Source organism: Mauremys mutica, chromosome 6 (assembly GCF_020497125.1).
Source record: "Mauremys mutica isolate MM-2020 ecotype Southern chromosome 6, ASM2049712v1, whole genome shotgun sequence".
Taxonomy (NCBI): domain Eukaryota; kingdom Metazoa; phylum Chordata; order Testudines; family Geoemydidae; genus Mauremys; species Mauremys mutica.
The window spans coordinates 57,240,944-57,257,438 of NC_059077.1; the positions used below are offsets into that span (position 1 = coordinate 57,240,944).

Genomic DNA, 16,495 nt, shown 5'->3' on the forward strand with positions numbered 1-16,495 from the left:
TTTGTGAGTTCTCTTCCTCAGAGGTCCAGGGGTAGGAGAGCAGTCCCTTTTTCTCTGCAGATAAGAATGTGAGTCTAACAGGAACCAGTCCCAGTTCTGAAGTAGTTTAAGGGGCTGGATGATCTGTGAAAAGATCTCAGAGCTGAAGTGGGCCTCATGGCTTGTTCCATGAGGTATTTCTTGAGTAGTCGTCTCTGGCAACTTGCATTCTCTTTTTGAACAAGCAGCAGAGACTGCACTTTTCTTTAATGTGCCCCCCTCCTAGGCACAAGCACAGGGTGTGGAGGTCACTATTCAGGTTAGCCACTCCAAAGGATAGTGAGTGCTTAAAGCCTGGTGATGTCATATCGGTTTACTAAACTAAAAAAACAATTAAACTACTAAACCTAACTAACTTTAAAACTAACTAAAGGGTACTACTAAGCTAATACTAACTATTTACAAAGCACACAAAGAAATCTTGCTGTAACATAGTAACAGTGAGGAAAAACCACACGGGGTGCTCTGTCTAGGCTCTGGGTGGTGAGAAGGAACTATGGGGTAGGGGGATCAGAGCAGTGCTATCCTTAAATAGCTTCAGCAGGGGAAAAGAGAAGACATCACAGGCACAGTTCTGATGGGTTCCACTACACAAAGTTCTCCAGCTTCGGCACACCGGGCAGGCACGCACACACCTGAGTGGAATATGCATCTGCAACCACTCAAGAATAACATCCTATTTACCTCAGTTACATATGCCAAAAGGTTTTCTTTTTGACACTTATCTAGAATCAATTATAAAACTTTAAATTGTACGTGGAAAATTTCATAACCACACAATCAGAGTCCACTGACCCCAACATCATAAACACAAAGGACATTTAATTCATATTATTTCAACATCCTAAAGAACAGGAGCTCTGTGTTTAGAGAAATTAACACATTAGAAAGGGGGTTAAGACAATACCCACAACTGATAACATTAAATGTTTTACTGAACCGAGAATGAAATGTAAAGATAAGATGCATATGACATTCAGTAGTACTTGCCTGAAAATTACACTGAGTGCAAAAAAAAACCTTTTAAAAAAAAAAACAAACTTCCAGTTTCACATAAAACAACTGAATATCTCACTCTCACAAAAAAAAGTTATGCTTTTAGCAATTTTATACTATGCAGAGGCTATATAGTTAACATAAGACAACTCTGTACTATGTACATGGTTTAGCACAGTGCTGCTCAACTGATGGGGTATGTCTAAAAAAAGGAATCAAGAGAGAGAGAGGACAGCATCATCACTAGGACCCAGCTGAAGCTTGGGCATGAGAGAAGGAGCAGCCTGCTTCCTTTCCCTCGCTCTCCACTCTGGCTATTGCCATTCCTCACAAATGTGCTCATCCCTTTTTGTCCACCACCCAATCCCAGAGCACCTCCTCACACCCACAAAACTCTAAAGCTCCAGTTTGTGGGAAGGAGTGTCACCGCCATCAGCAATTTTCCCCTCATCACTAGCACTACACCCAAATTGTAATGAGCTGTGACCTAAACACAACGTATTCACATATTCTCACTGCAGCTTTGCCAGTGACTTGTGGCCTTGAGGAAGTCACATAACTGCTGTCTCAGGTTTCATACTGTATAACAGTGATAATAGCAAATACTAACTCAGAGGCTTGTTTAAGGGTATTCATGATTGTACAATACTTGGAAAATGTAAAGCACTACACAAGTTCTGTATTATTATAAATGTTGAGATATTTGGGATTCAACAGTTAAATGATTTGTTGATGGTACTGTGGATAAGACACTGAATTGGGACTCAAGAAACCTGGGTTCATTTGTTAGCTGTCACGGATTTCCTGCGTGACCTTTGGGAAGTCAACTGATTTCTCTGTGTTAAAGTTTCCCATCTGTAAAATGGGGATGATACTATTCCTTTCTCCCATCCTTTGTCTGCCCTTATGTACTTACTCAGTAATCTCTTCAGGGTAGGGCAGGGTTTCTCAAACAGGGGTCGCCACTTGTATAGGAAAAGCCCTTGGAGGGCTGGGCCGGTGTGTTTACCTGCCTCGTCCGCAGGTCCGGCCGATCGCGGCTCCCACTGGCCGCATATCATTGCTCCGGGCCAATGGGAGCTGCTGGAAGTGGCAGCCAGTAAGTCCCCGCTTCCAGCAGCTCCCATTGGCCCGGGGCCGCAAACACAGCAGCCCGGCACGCCAGGGGCTTTCCCTATACAAGCGGCAACCCCTGTATGAGAAACCCCGGGGTAGGGACTGACTGTTTGCATAGTTAGTGCCTAGCACAAATAGAACCTGACCTCAGATGGGACCTCTACGTGCTATTGCCATAGAAATAATAAACTACAACAACTTATTTGCTCAATTTGATACATATTTTGACTAAAAATATACAATGCATGCAAGGATTCTGGTTGTACCCATTTGGCGTTCTACAATAAGAGATATGCCATATTTCTTGTGTATTGATTTATTTATTGTATATATATTGAATACTTACTATATATCAAATAGGTTACACAAATGAATTTGACTAAATGATACATAATATACGATTAGACACCTAAACATACATACAATGTGCAGTTAATAGGTCTTCAATAACTAAAAATTCAGCTGTCTGAGTAACAGCAATAATAATGAGCTTTTAAATAGTACCTATAAGTGGCAGAAAAGATTGCTATTTAAAAACAACATGATGCCAGTCATGGAAAATTAATCTATAACAGACAACCTTTAATATTAAAGCTCATTTTATGCAAAAATATTTATGCTAGAAATGTCTTACCAAAATTCAAGTAAATAAAAAAAAAATCTTATGACCAGATCCTTCAATTCCTAATCCTCAATATATATTCCCTTTGAAGTATACTTGCCAGCTCTATGAACTTAAAAGAAGGATAACGTGGTGTTGGTTAAGTCTTTTCACTGACATTCTCCCTCAACTTCCCCCCACCCCCCAAAGTAAAAATAAACAACTGGCTCTTTCAGTGTTGTCAGAAAATCCATTACTATAACGGCATTTTATCATATTTGCTGCTTAACATATAACAGTGAATCTAACATTTAGAATCCATCATATCAACATAGTCATCATGATCCAAGCTGCAAATAATAAAAAGAGTGTCAGTGTCAATTTTGCTTTCTCACACTTGCTTCCCTTCACTTCATCTGATTTTAATAATCTCTGTCAAATCACAAACAGTCCAAATTACCTTCTTGACACAGAAGCTTTCAAGAAGGAGACAGAATCTCAACTTTCATTTAGTAACTACAAAAGAAAGCTGTCCAGCTGGACAAACATTGTTTCCACTCTTGACAATCTCTACGGTAAAGCACACGTTTAATTTTAACTGAAGCTGCCAAGAGTTTGATATGACCTTCTTGTTTAGTATAGATTGACTCTCAGGATTACCAGGCCAACAACTGTAGTTGTGTTAAAAGAACCCAGCATTTTCTACTAAAAGATCATTCATAAACTGCACCTAATAGATCAAAGGAACATGCAAGAGATGACAAATGCATATAATGAATTACCCACCCTCACACACTTAATTAGGAAAAAAGAGGAACATAAAAGAAGTGGTTGCAAAAGATGAGATTTCCGATCATTTCATATTTCTAAAAGTCACTAACTAAATAATGCTAAAACCTGCAGACATAAACAATGTAATCAAACTTGTAAGTGTCGCAATCCGATACATAGTTATGGCTTTGAATGGCCAATTGTCGGTCCACGGCCATCTTGTCCTGTTAAAAGGACAAGGCAGCCTCCATCTTGGACCAGGTTCTTGTTGTATAGGAGAGGGCAGAGACTCAATCCTGCCCAGCAACACTGGCTGTGTATGCTCTCCTGTGTTTTTGTTTTTTTTTCTCTCTCCTGCTGGGCCATCTAAAGGTCAGGCTAGTTCTGTGTGTGAAGGCCTGATTCTGCCCAGCAACCTGTTTTTTTTGGGTCGGTCGTCTGGAGGTCAGGTTAATTCTGCCCAGCGACTCACTTTCCCGCTCTTTTTGGACCCAGTCATCTAAGGGTCAAGCTTGTTTACGTGTCAACTCCAGTGTGCCGTGTGCAAATCCTTCCGACGTGGGGTGGCAACAGCTCGAAGCCTGAAGGGAGGAGGGACCAGGGAGCCAATCAGATACTGACACGAGGGAGTGAGACCTTTCTATAAAACTAGGTTTCCCCCCAAAATTTGTGTGGAGCATCCGCGTGTTAGCTGAAGGACCTGATCACTCTTTCGGCCAGGGTCTCCTCCGGGTAAAGCGCGCTCGTGTCGTATCGTTTGGATTCGTTGTCGTTTGAACCCGATCCCTGTCAGCTCGTCATGCTTCTGGTGTCTGTTCTGCTGGTCAGCTGCGCCTGGAGTGCGGTATTTGCTTTTTAATATCTGACAGTTAGCTTATTAGCCTCTTATTTTTTCCTCTCCCTAACTTGGTACCAAATATCTACTCAGGATATCAGGATTGCATTAGTGAGCTCAGAATTGCACAATTGTTTAGCTAGCTTGTATAATTGTTCTAGTTGTTATTGAATTGTTAATTGCAAACTGTTTTATGTGTGTGAATCACTGCTCTGTCTTTGTCTGGAGTGAATGAATCTGGGAGCTATCTGCACCTGGAGATTAGCTGACCAAGGGGTTCCTGTCCCCGCGGTCTGAATGAGTGGAATCTGTCCAGCTGCAGCCGCACCACACTCTGGGTTACCCTTAGTGTGAAAGCAAGGGTGGCTGAGGCAGTGGCCCGTGGGTCTCTTTCTCTGTGTTGCACTGGGCACCGCCCTGACGAACCCGATTCCCATCTTGTGTGATTGGTGTGTCTGCCTATCTGGTGTGGTGTGGTGAGCAGTATAAAGTGTATTATTACTGTGTTTTTGGGATGTGTTTTTACTTTTGATACCATCCCAGCCAAAGTTGCCTACTCCCCCAGCCCAAGTTGTAATTATCCTCCAAATAAACGCAGCCACTTGGCTTTTCACTGTTATTCTGGTCCTGCCTGTTTTTCCTCACTCAATACCAAGCTTTAACGAACCGCAATCTATTTCGGACATGGCGTCACGAACAGGATTGTGTGAGGAAAATCAGTCTCTGTCATCTGCGCAGTTTGTTTGTCCGTGGCGAACCAGGGTCACTGACAAAACCCCAGATGACGAACTTAATCACTTTCAACACCATGTTTTACTTGATCGGGGGCAGGCAGAAGCCATTGGCTGGAATTGTATCATTGGAGAGGGCCACTTGAGCCGAACCTATGCTGCCAGCTTGACTGTCGGTGCTGCAGGCTGTCTCCTGACATGCCACATGGGTCTGCGGTTAACCCCTACGGAGGCCAGTGACCGGCCAACGTGCATTAAGGCGGGGGAAGCTGGTGCTGGGACTGATCCAGTCCATCTGTGGAAAGGTGCCCGAAAAATTTTAAAAGCAGCTAGGGGCACTTGTCTTTCAACTGTCACTCCCCCGAGACTCCCAAGCGGGGGCCCTGCACATGAGCTGGTAGTCCAGCTGATTCAGGAATTAGAGGAAGGGAAAAAGTCCAGAAAGATCCTCCCTGATCAGTATAAATCTAAGGTTGTAGCCAGTACCTATCACAAGATCTTGGGCCTGGCTCTGGACAAATTGACTGTTGTTATGGGGGCTCTGACGTCTACTGCTCGGGAGATGATTGATACCCCTAAGGCTCCCGGTACGATTCAATCCCCACCCGAGACCCCATCCTCTCCCTCTCTGCCAGATTCTAAAATTCCTGAGCCCTCTCCTCCACCATATCCGACGGCACCTAGGCTGTACCCAACCTTACCATCATTAACCCCCGAAATGGTAGCTCCCAGTCCTGCCGAGGCTATGCCAGTACAGCTCACCCGTACTAAGGTGGACCCCACGGGGGCACAGAACATTACTTATGAGTGGCGTACTCACAGCAAGGCAGAAATGAAGGAGTTCATTAATGACACAGGGCGAGGGCCAAACGAACCCATATTCACCTGGCTGGGACGGCTTATCTTAGAATATAGCCAGGAGCTGGTTGATCAGGAGGAAGCAACCCTTATATCTCCGAGTGCTGCCTGGTCAAGGGGAACGGGCCGTGGGGTACTTTTAACAGCTCCTGTCTGGCCAATCTCTGTACCAGCGGACGCTTATCTGCAAATACAGAACAGTGCCACAGCATTTCAGTTGCCCCCCAGTGGGATTTTTACCCCTCGCGATCTGATCTACACTATCGCAGGGGCTTCCCTCATTTGGTGGGACCCTGACCAAACCCCCCTAGGTTTAAACACAAGAACAGCAACAGCTTCGGCCGTTTCAGGCGTATTGCTACGTCGCTGACCCTGCTTCTATCCCCGTGCATGAACAGGGGGTAGATATGGCCCTTGATAGCAGCCCTCTAGGGGATACTAGCACGCTGCTGTGGATGCGGGGGTTCCAGGGACAGCCAGTAACGTCGTTGTTTCAGGCTATGGATCGCCTGAAGTGGCCTGCCCCCCGACCACCTGCAGTAGCTGCGGGCATTGTACCCTCTGCGCCCAAACCCAACTTCCCTGACCACTCTTATATAGAGCGGAAGATCTTTGGGTTTTTGCTCAACAAAGGGGGCCTTAGCAAAGATACTGTTGGTGCCACTAGGCCTGAGTAAACCAAAGTTGTGACTTTGGGCCTGAGTGAATCAGAGGTCTTACATGCTGTGAACTTTAACCAGCCTAAGATGCTAACAGACTGTAAGCAAAATGTGTAGCTGTCAGCAATCTCCGCTTGCAAATGTAGGAGTTTGAAACAGCAGAAGCAGCGGGGGAGAGGGGGAAGGAAAATCTGTATGCGTTTGTTCTGTGAAGGCCACAGATAAGCTTGTGCATGAGAACCTTTTCTAACACACTGAAATGTAATGCCTAATGTAGCTGCTGCTGGGAAGGGAGGGGTGAGGGAGAAAACCGAACAAAAGGCTTACACAAACAAGGGGGGTATAAATGTTGGGACCCCGCCTGTAAGCGGGCGTGCAGGATTTGAGAAGGCTTTTCTCCCTGGCACCTTTCTTTGGGCCCAAATAAACCTGGTTTTGCTTCTCCACCCTGGTGTGATAATTAGTGCGACGCACACCGGGCAACGAACCCTGCTGTTGCTCCGCCTCGGGCTCTTTGAGCCGGCAACAATACTATCCGTAAGTTAAGCCCTGCACAGCAAAAGGAACTGGCTATAGCTCTGAGGTGGAAGGAACAGTTAAGGGACCGAAATCAGGAAAACGCTACAGGACCGAGTGTGTAATGACGGCCAACACCCGGTCCGGTGATTCTAGGCCGTATTTTCCCCTGGTCACTCTCGATGGTCAAAAGGTTCAGTTTTTGTTGGATACAGGTGCCCAGGTATCCATTGTTCCCCCATCTATCCCCCATAAACGCACGGGCCAGATTATTTATGCTCAAGGGCTCAATAGTGTCGAGCCCCGGCCTGAAGTTAGGGTTGAAGCCACCCTTAAACAGTTTAATGTCCCTGATATTGTTTTTGATGCTACCTCATGGTTGTCCTCTTTTGGCCTTGTATTTGCTACTAAAAGGCAAACGGTTGGCCTTAGGGCTGTTGATTGGGCACGTCGTTATTGGATTACAGTAGCCCGCGACCCCACAGATATAAATGAAAGCAATACCCTCAGCCTGCATTCCCCTCCTGGAATCTACTGGTTCTGTGGCAATGGCATTGCTTATAATCATCTTCGCCTCCCCAAGGGCATTTGCGCCCTCGGCCAGGTTTACATTAAAGGAGAAGGTGTTTTCCACAGACCTCCCCCCATATTTGGTCCACAGAAGCGTGAAGTCACTTGGTGGACTCGTCTCAAATCTGCCACTGAAACCCTCTTTTGGGGTTATGTACAATTCAATCCTTATAGTTATGCATTCACTCTTGGTCAGCTCCGTAGTCTGTCCAGGAATTTGGAAACCCTTACTAATCTCACAGCTCTTGGATTTCAACAGGTTGACAATTCCCTTACTATCCTAGCTGAATATGCTGAGCAGAACCGCTTAATGATACAGACCCTGCTGCACCAGGACTTTTGCGAGGTCCTTGAGAATCTCGATTCTCGTTTCAAGGGACAATGTTGCCTCCGCTTGCGTCCTGGCTGGAACAACGTCTCTGCCATCACCCAGCAGCTGTCGTCCCTGGCTGTCCGCATCCGTGAGGAACGTCAATCCTGGGACTGGTGGCAAACAACCTTGTCAGGCTGGGGACATGGACAATGGGCACAATCCTTAAAATATTGGTTAATTGCAGCAGCAGTAGTTATTGTTGTTTTCTGCTTAAGCCTTGCATGTACCAAAGCTCTAATTAACAGAGCTGTGACAGCACTTCCTATCCAGACTGTGCACTACACTGCCTTCACGTCAGCTGACGACCAGTCAGACACTGAGCTTTCTGCTTGAATTCGTTTTTCCCTTATGTTCCCTAGGTTCGTTCCCTCCTAGGTGTAAGCTGACCCTCCCGTGATGGACCGCCAATTGGCCACGGGGGCATGTCGCAATCCGATACATAGTTATGGCTTTGCATGGCCAATTGTCAGTCCACGGCCATCTTGTCCTGTTAAAAGGACAAGGCAGCCTCCATCTTGGACCAGGTTCTTGTTGTATAGGAGAGGGCAGAGACTCAATCCTGCCCAGCAACACTGGCTGTGTATGCTCTCCTGTGTTTTTGTTTTTTTTTCTCTCTCTCCTGCTGGGCCATATAAAGGTCAGGCTAGTTCTGTGTGTGAAGGCCTGATTCTGCCCAGCAACCTGTTTTTTTTGGGTCGGTCGTCTGGAGGCCAGGTTAATTCTGCCCAGCGACTCACTTTCCCGCTCTTTTTGGACCCAGTCATCTAAGGGTCAAGCTTGTTTACGTGTCAACTCCAGTGTGCCGTGTGCAAATCCTTCCGACGTGGGGTGGCAACAGCTCGAAGCCTGAAGGGAGGAGGGACCAGGGAGCCAATCAGATACTGACACGAGGGAGTGAGACCTTTCTATAAAACTAGGTTTCCCCCCAAAATTTGTGTGGAGCATCCACGTGTTAGCTGAAGGACCTGATCACTCTTTCGGCCAGGGTCTCCTCCCGGTAAAGCACGCTCGTGTCGTATCGTTTGGATTCGTTGTCGTTTGGACCCGATCCCTGTCAGCTCGTCATGCTTCTGGTGTCTGTTCTGCTGGTCAGCTGCGCCTGGAGTGCGGTATTTGCTTTTTAATATCTGACAGTTAGCTTATTAGCCTCTTATTTTTTCCCCTCCCTATCTTGGTACCAAATATCTACTCAGGATATCAGGATTGCATTAGTGAGCTCAGAATTGCACAATTGTTTAGCTAGCTTGTATAATTGTTCTAGTTGTTATTGAATTGTTAATTGCAAACTGTTTTATGTGTGTGAATCACTGCTCTGTCTTTGTCTGGAGTGAATGAATCTGGGAACTATCTGCACCTGGAGATTAGCTGACCAAGGGGTTCCTGTCCCCGCGGTCTGAATGAGTGGAATCTGTCCAGCTACAGCCGCACCACACTCTGGGTTACCCTTAGTGTGAAAGCAAGGGTGGCTGAGGCAGTGGCCCGTGGGTCTCTTTCTCTGTGTTGCACTGGGCACCGCCCTGACGAACCCGATTCCCATCTTGTGTGATTGGTGTGTCTGCCTATCTGGTGTGGTGTGGTGAGGTGAGCAGTATAAAGTGTATTATTACTGTGTTTTTGGGATGTGTTTTTACTTTTGATACCATCCCAGCCAAAGTTGCCTACTGCCCCGGCCCAAGTTGTAATTATCCTCCAAATAAACGCAGCCACTTGGCTTTTCACTGTTATTCTGGTCCTGCCTGTTTTTCCTCACTCAATACCAAGCTTTAACGAACCGCAATCTATTTCGGACAGTAAGGAACATAGAAGTTACATTTTCACGCTCTTGAACAATAGCCTAAGAAAGCTGACCATTTGACTTCTGAAAATGTGTTCCAGACAAATAAGCTTCCACAAAATCATCTGATATGCAAGCTTTTTCCCCGGCTGACTTGTCTTCCAAGTAAACCTGGTAGCATAACTCACTGTTTCACCTGGATCAAGTTTAAAAGTAACTGATTTATCTGATGAACCACTGGATTGTATAATCAGCATTCTATTTAGAGCTTATGTGAGTCAATTAAAGCATAGTATGAAAATTTACATAAGGAAAAAAGTAAATTAAGATACTAAGAAGCAATGGGTTTCTGGATACAGCAGGTCAGGAATTTCCTAACAAAACTGTTTTTCATCAGAAAACACCAATTTATCGAAACCAAAATTACTCATAGATTCATAGATTCCAGAGCCAGAGGGAACCATTGACTCTAGTCTGACCTCCTGTATAACACAGGCCATAGAACTTTCCCTTCCTGTCTGCAAGAAAAGGTTAGTTTTGTCAAATTTCCTGTTTTGAAAAAAAAGTTGAATTAAGTTTGAAAATTGTCAATAAGCCCCTAAGTCCCATTGTTTCAAAATGAAAAAGTTCCATTTTTGGGTTGAAACAACTTTTCATTTTGAAATTAAAGGTAATTTATAGTTTATAAAAAAAAAGAGAGAGAGAGATCAGAATCATAACACAATTTTTCAGTTGAACCAATTCAATTTTTTTAATGAATTTTTTTTGAGATTGACTTTTCATCCTAATTTGGGGAATGGGAAAAATGTTGAAATCTCCTAAATTCTCACGTGAGAACAAAACAGTTTCCTGCCTAGCTATATTTCTGGCCAGTTAGAGAGGCTAGGTTCCTTGACTAAATCCCCTCCCCCCCACCCCACCCACACATTTTGTATAAAGCAATATCAGACTTCGAAGTATTATTAGTCATTAGGAACCAATATAAAATGACTTTCTATTGGAAATCTCAAATTGTAAAACATTTTTGAAATACAGTATATGACATTTGTCTGTCCCATGATGCTGACTTAGCCCCATGCACAGGACAAGGTAACTTTGATTAACTTTAAATTATTCTACTCTAAGTAGCCATAATAATCCAAGACAATAAAAGCCTACCATGAAAGAGCCTCAAAATAACTGACAAAATAGGCAAATAGCTGTCTAATTGTGGCATTCTTATACTTAATTGCAAACAGGTTTTAGAGTTCCATACTGAGAAAATTTTTGTATTCAACTTTCTCTTTACTAATTAGAATATAGGACTGATATTAGGGCTCTCATTTCATTTTTGGCTAGTAAATGGAACTCCGCCATCATTCTATTCTTCCCTGCCTTCTTTCATTTGTTCTCCTTCCCAAGCAACCTCAGTGACAAAGGAACATCATCATGCCATATTATCATGTTGTTCCCTGATAGCAGAGCTTTCCTAGTGACATGGTAACAGCTGGTGCACATATTTTTTATCTTGAAATTCTACACCATATTGATTTCTATTATAATATCTCTGTATTTGATTTAACCCCCCTCTCAGCATTTTAATTTTATCCCCCATATCACATTACATGTAAAATATACCAAACCTTATTTTTCCTGACAGATACTAAGATGGCTACCAATAATGATACTGTTAATCTTCATAGGGATAAGCAGGCCAACCAAAAGGTACTGCAGGAGTCAAAACAGTTTGGTGGTAGTAACTGAGATAGTGCTTCATGGATGACTGTCCACATTACAAAACCATTCACCACTCAATCCACCATGATTATCAATCTATTTTCCGACACAGCCAGGACTAATTTAAAAGTGGTAAAGCAGGTCATAACTGAAGATGCCTTTACAGAGCTGCCATAGGGGAAAATAGAAAGGACAAGGTTACATATAATCTGTCTACATAAGTACAAACATTCTTAGTTTTAATGAAAATAGGGGAATAGATTTAGGACAGTCTATGAAGAAGGGCAATTTCACTTCTAATTGTGATCTATGAGTTCGGATATAAATTAAGGATGATACATCACTCTGAATCCCCAGGAGAACTCCTACCTGATGTCAATTACACCTCTGCACAAAAAACAAAAAGTTGATTATGCTCTTTATGCAGTGATTAAACTTTTAACATTTATTATTTGCTCAGTATCTTATGTGATGTTCAGCATTATTCAAAAGAAAATACCCTCACATTTAGGACAACTGCTGTGTGATGGGACATCCATCCCACACAAGGCTTACGGGTTAAGCTGGCCAGATAGGCCAGTTAATTCCCCCAGGCTTCATCTGGATGAGGAGCTAGGGATTGACGAAATGAGGCTCAACTGCACATGAACAGGAAGTACCTATATAAAACCCAGAAGCTGAGAAGAGAAGCAAGAAGATAGGCTGCAGCCACTCTCTGAGAGGAGGAAGCTGGGAGCCCAGAGAGTGGGAAACGCAGGAAGGTAGAAAAGGCTCTGGGGAAAGCAGTAAGGCAGGACAGTGCAGGCCTTGGCTGCTGACTGTAGGGCCTGGGTTTCCCTACCAGCCACTGGGGATGTGGCACTGATGAGGCAGAGAACAGTCTGATTTGTTCTAGAAAGGTTTGTTACATACCCCTCCAGAAGTGGGAACCATGGAGTGACCTGTGCGGAGGTCAAGTCACCAAGAGGAGGCTGTGGTTCCCAGAGCGAGAGAAGTCCGCAGGATGAGAGAACAATAGGAGAGACACCACCAGAGGAGGGTGCAATGCCTGGCCAGAGCTAATCCACAGAATGCGGTGCCACTAGCCATGAGTGAACCCTGTCACATGATGGTATTTCTGCCCTTTGTTTCTTTTCCTTCACCACCCTTTCAATGTTTCTCTCCTTCATCCCTGTCTCTCTTCTTTCTTTCTCTCCTTATAGCAGCTTCCCAATTCTTCACAGTTTTCACTCCCAGCCCTTTTCCCATTTTAGCTGTTTAAATGATCAGTCACAAAATAACTAATTCTAACATTTGCAGTATCATCATTAGACTTACAGTTAATCCTAAAAGATGGATGGAAGCAGCGGAGTTCACACCTCCCAGAGTTACTGATTTAGGCTGACTGTAGACACAGGCATACATCATTGCATTCTTTTATATTTCGTTCACATTTCCAAAGTGATATTTGCAACCATGAATATTAGAAAGTTACTGTTTTGTTTTTTAAATGAAAGCTTGCAGTCAGTAGAACCTGAATGTGCCATATTGGACACATCAAATGGCCAGGATCTAGCCCTGTGCCCACCCAGGAGTTTAATAAGAATGCTCCTATTCACACCACTGGGTCAAGTTCTGCTGTAAATACACAATCCTTACTAAGGAAAAACCCGGTTAGTCTATAAGGTGCCAGAGGACTCTGTTGCTTTTTACAGATCCAGACTAACATGGCTACCCCTCTGATACTCAATATATATGTTTAGTTTTAGCTGTTAGGGAAGCACATCAACTGCAATATATTCAATTCCATACTCCCTTGACAGTTCACTCCACTAATTATATAGCTAACTCTTTTTAGTCTGCCTATACGATAGTTTGCAGCCACTTTAGGAGTCAAATATTCCAGGATAATGTTCTCTGCTGTTTTGCCAATTATTTGATACGATTTCATGGATTAAATCTATTGGTCTCCATTTTATATCATGTCACCAACTACCATTCATTATGTGCACATATGCATTTTTTCCCCAAGGAGTGAGGTCACAGTCTTTTCTGTTGCATTTGATTATCCCTATTAACAATTACTGCCAGTTACAAAGAGCAGCAGCCCTTTGATGTCACACTAGCTGCCCGCGGAATAGTCATATATAGAGGTGATCCCAAAGGGCAATTTTCCACAACCATTGACCCTGCCTCAGTATCTGGCCACACAGCAAAAACTTTATTAATAATTTTTACAGTACCCTAACATACACTAGGACAGGGGTAGGCAACCTATGGCACAGGTGCCGAAGGCGGCACGCGAGCTGATTTTCAGTTGCACTCACACTGCCTAGGTCCTGGCCACCAGTCCGGGGAGCTCTGCATTTTAATTTAATTTTAATGAAGCTTCTTAAACATTTTAAAAGCCTTATTTATTTTACATACAACAATAGTTTAGTTATATACTATAGACTTATAGAAAGAGACCTAAAATGTTAAAATGTATTACTGGCACGCAAAACCTTAAATTAGAGTGAATAAATGAAGATTCGGCACACCACTTCTGAAAGGTTGCCAATCCCCGTACTAGGCATTAACAAATAGGTAGCCCCTGCCTCAAAAAAAGTACCGGTACTTAAAATTTTATCATACTTCATCCAATGTATCTTTGCTCTGTGTTCTTGGAATGGAACATGTATACGCATCACTTCTCCTATCCAGTCTACCCGACCTCTTCCCCACTGCTGCTTTTACTGATGTTGGAGTCAGAGTTTCTTGTATATTTTTAAGGAAGCCAGAGATTTTTTTTTCCTGGTAAGAAATACCTTCACTTAACATAAAGCCAGTATTGTATGTTAGTGGACATACAGCTCCAGAGTATGGTTATTCAAGCACAAATGTGCTTATTGGTATGCGAATATGTGCGTTTATACACAAATACAAGCTCCTCTCCAAAATTTGTGTGAACAAAAATAGCTGCCCAAATGATCATGCAACAGGAAACAAAAACCGGTGCAAGTTTTGATTTGACCATTATTGTAATTCCGATGTCAGATATATTTATGAATAATTTTTCCAACTATTTTCCCTGCAGAAGTCTTCATCTTTATCTTCCCTCAGCATCCCACTGCTTGTAATCTCATCCTATTAGTCTTGTACCTAAATGCTTACAATACAAGTTAAGAGTCCATCTTTATTTGTGGATGGCACTCTTTACTTATATAGTACCACAGATGTTTTGTAACGTATAATAAAATGAGCAAAGAGTCTTGTGGCACCTTATAGACTAACAGACGTTTGGGAGCATGAGCTTTCGTGGGTGAATACCCACTTCGTCGCCAACGAAGTGGGTATTCACCCACGAAAGCTCATGCTCCCAAACGTCTGTTAGTCTATAAGGTGCCACAAGACTCTTTGCTGCTTTTACAGATCCAGACTAACACGGCTACCCCTCTGATACATAATAAAATGAGAGAATCTTTTTTAAAAAGAAATTATTCATGACTTCTTATGGCACTACATTTATATGTGTGTTGAAGGAGATTTAGAGGAAATGAAAGAATTGTTGTCATGGCAGGAGCTCTTCTTCATTCCCAAGGCTCTTCTTAATTGTGCTTATCTTCTTAGGATAATTTTATGGAGATAGACATCTCAAATTCCAGGTGAAAGGATGGCATTTACTGAAATGGACAGAAAGTTCCTGGTCATGAGGCAATGAAGAATATTGCAGCTGGCAAACATTTCAACCTCAACATCTAAAGGAGAATTTATACTTTCTACTGAGGGATTGTTTCAGAAAAAAGTGGAAAAAGTAGTGAATAATCACTTAAGTTGCACCAACTCCTTACAAATTTTGCTAATTGTGACAGGAGACCTTGCGGTAACAAAACACAGTGAAATGCCATAGGAAAAAGAAGGGAAATCAGAATTTAAAATTCATCTCAAGCTTCCATTCTCCATATCAGCAGATGAAGGAAGTATAGTGCAGATAAGTTCCCTCAACTTCAGAGTGGAATGCTTCATGTAGTAATATGACAGCATTATATCCTGGATTTGAGTATGAAGCAAGGGTATTAATGAGGGCCTCCACTGCATGAAGTCAAGGTGTCAAGGACCCCTTTACAGGAAGGAACAGAGCCACAGGTATTAAAAGATGGAGAAAGAAATGGTACCAAAGATATGTTGTCCAAGTCTCCTATAATTTATAGCCCAGACTATGGCTTCCTACTTTCTCTCCTTTGTATGGTAAGTCCCTTTTGGGTATCAATCAGCAATTGTGATGCTGAAAGATGTTCCTCTTCCCCACTGTAATAAAAAAACTACAGTAAAGATATATGAAATTCTGTAATGCTGGAACAATGAGGAGTCGTTGTGGCACCTTAGAGACTAACAAATTTGTTTGAGCATAAGCTTTCATTGGCTAGAACCCACTTCATCAAATGCATGGAGTGGAAAATACAGGAGCAGGTATAAACACATGCAAAGATGCGAGTTGCCTTACCAAGTGTGAGGTCAGTCTAACGAGAGAAATCAATAAACAGCAGGATACCAAGGGAGGAAAAATAACTTTTGAAGTGGTAATGAGAGCGGCCCATTTCAGACAGTTGACAAGAAAGTGTGAGTAACAGTAGGGGGAAATTAGTATTGGGAAAATTAGGTTTAGGTTTTGTAATGACCCAACCACTCCCAGTCTTTATTCAGGCCTAATCTGATGGTGTCCAGTTTGCAAATTAATTCCAGTTCTGCAGTTTCACGTTGGAGTGTGTTTTTGAAGTTTTTTTGTTGAAGAATTGCCACTTTTAGGTCTGTTATTGAGTGACCAGGGAGACTGAAGTTTTCTCCTACTGGTTTTTGAATGTTATGATTCCTGATGTCAGATTTGTGTCCATTTATTCTTTTGCGTAGAGACTGTCCCAGTTTGGGCAATGTACATGGCAGAGGGGCATTGCTGGCACAAAATGATATATATCACATTGGTA

The 16,495-nt window shown here is 43.1% G+C and overlaps 1 protein-coding gene across 8 annotated transcripts in view; it reads right to left on the reverse strand.

Annotated features, from left to right (window-relative positions):
- KIAA0825 (KIAA0825 ortholog) overlaps positions 1-16,495 on the reverse strand; it is a 429,759-nt gene that overhangs the window by 369,103 nt on the left and 44,161 nt on the right. The window lies entirely within an intron of this gene.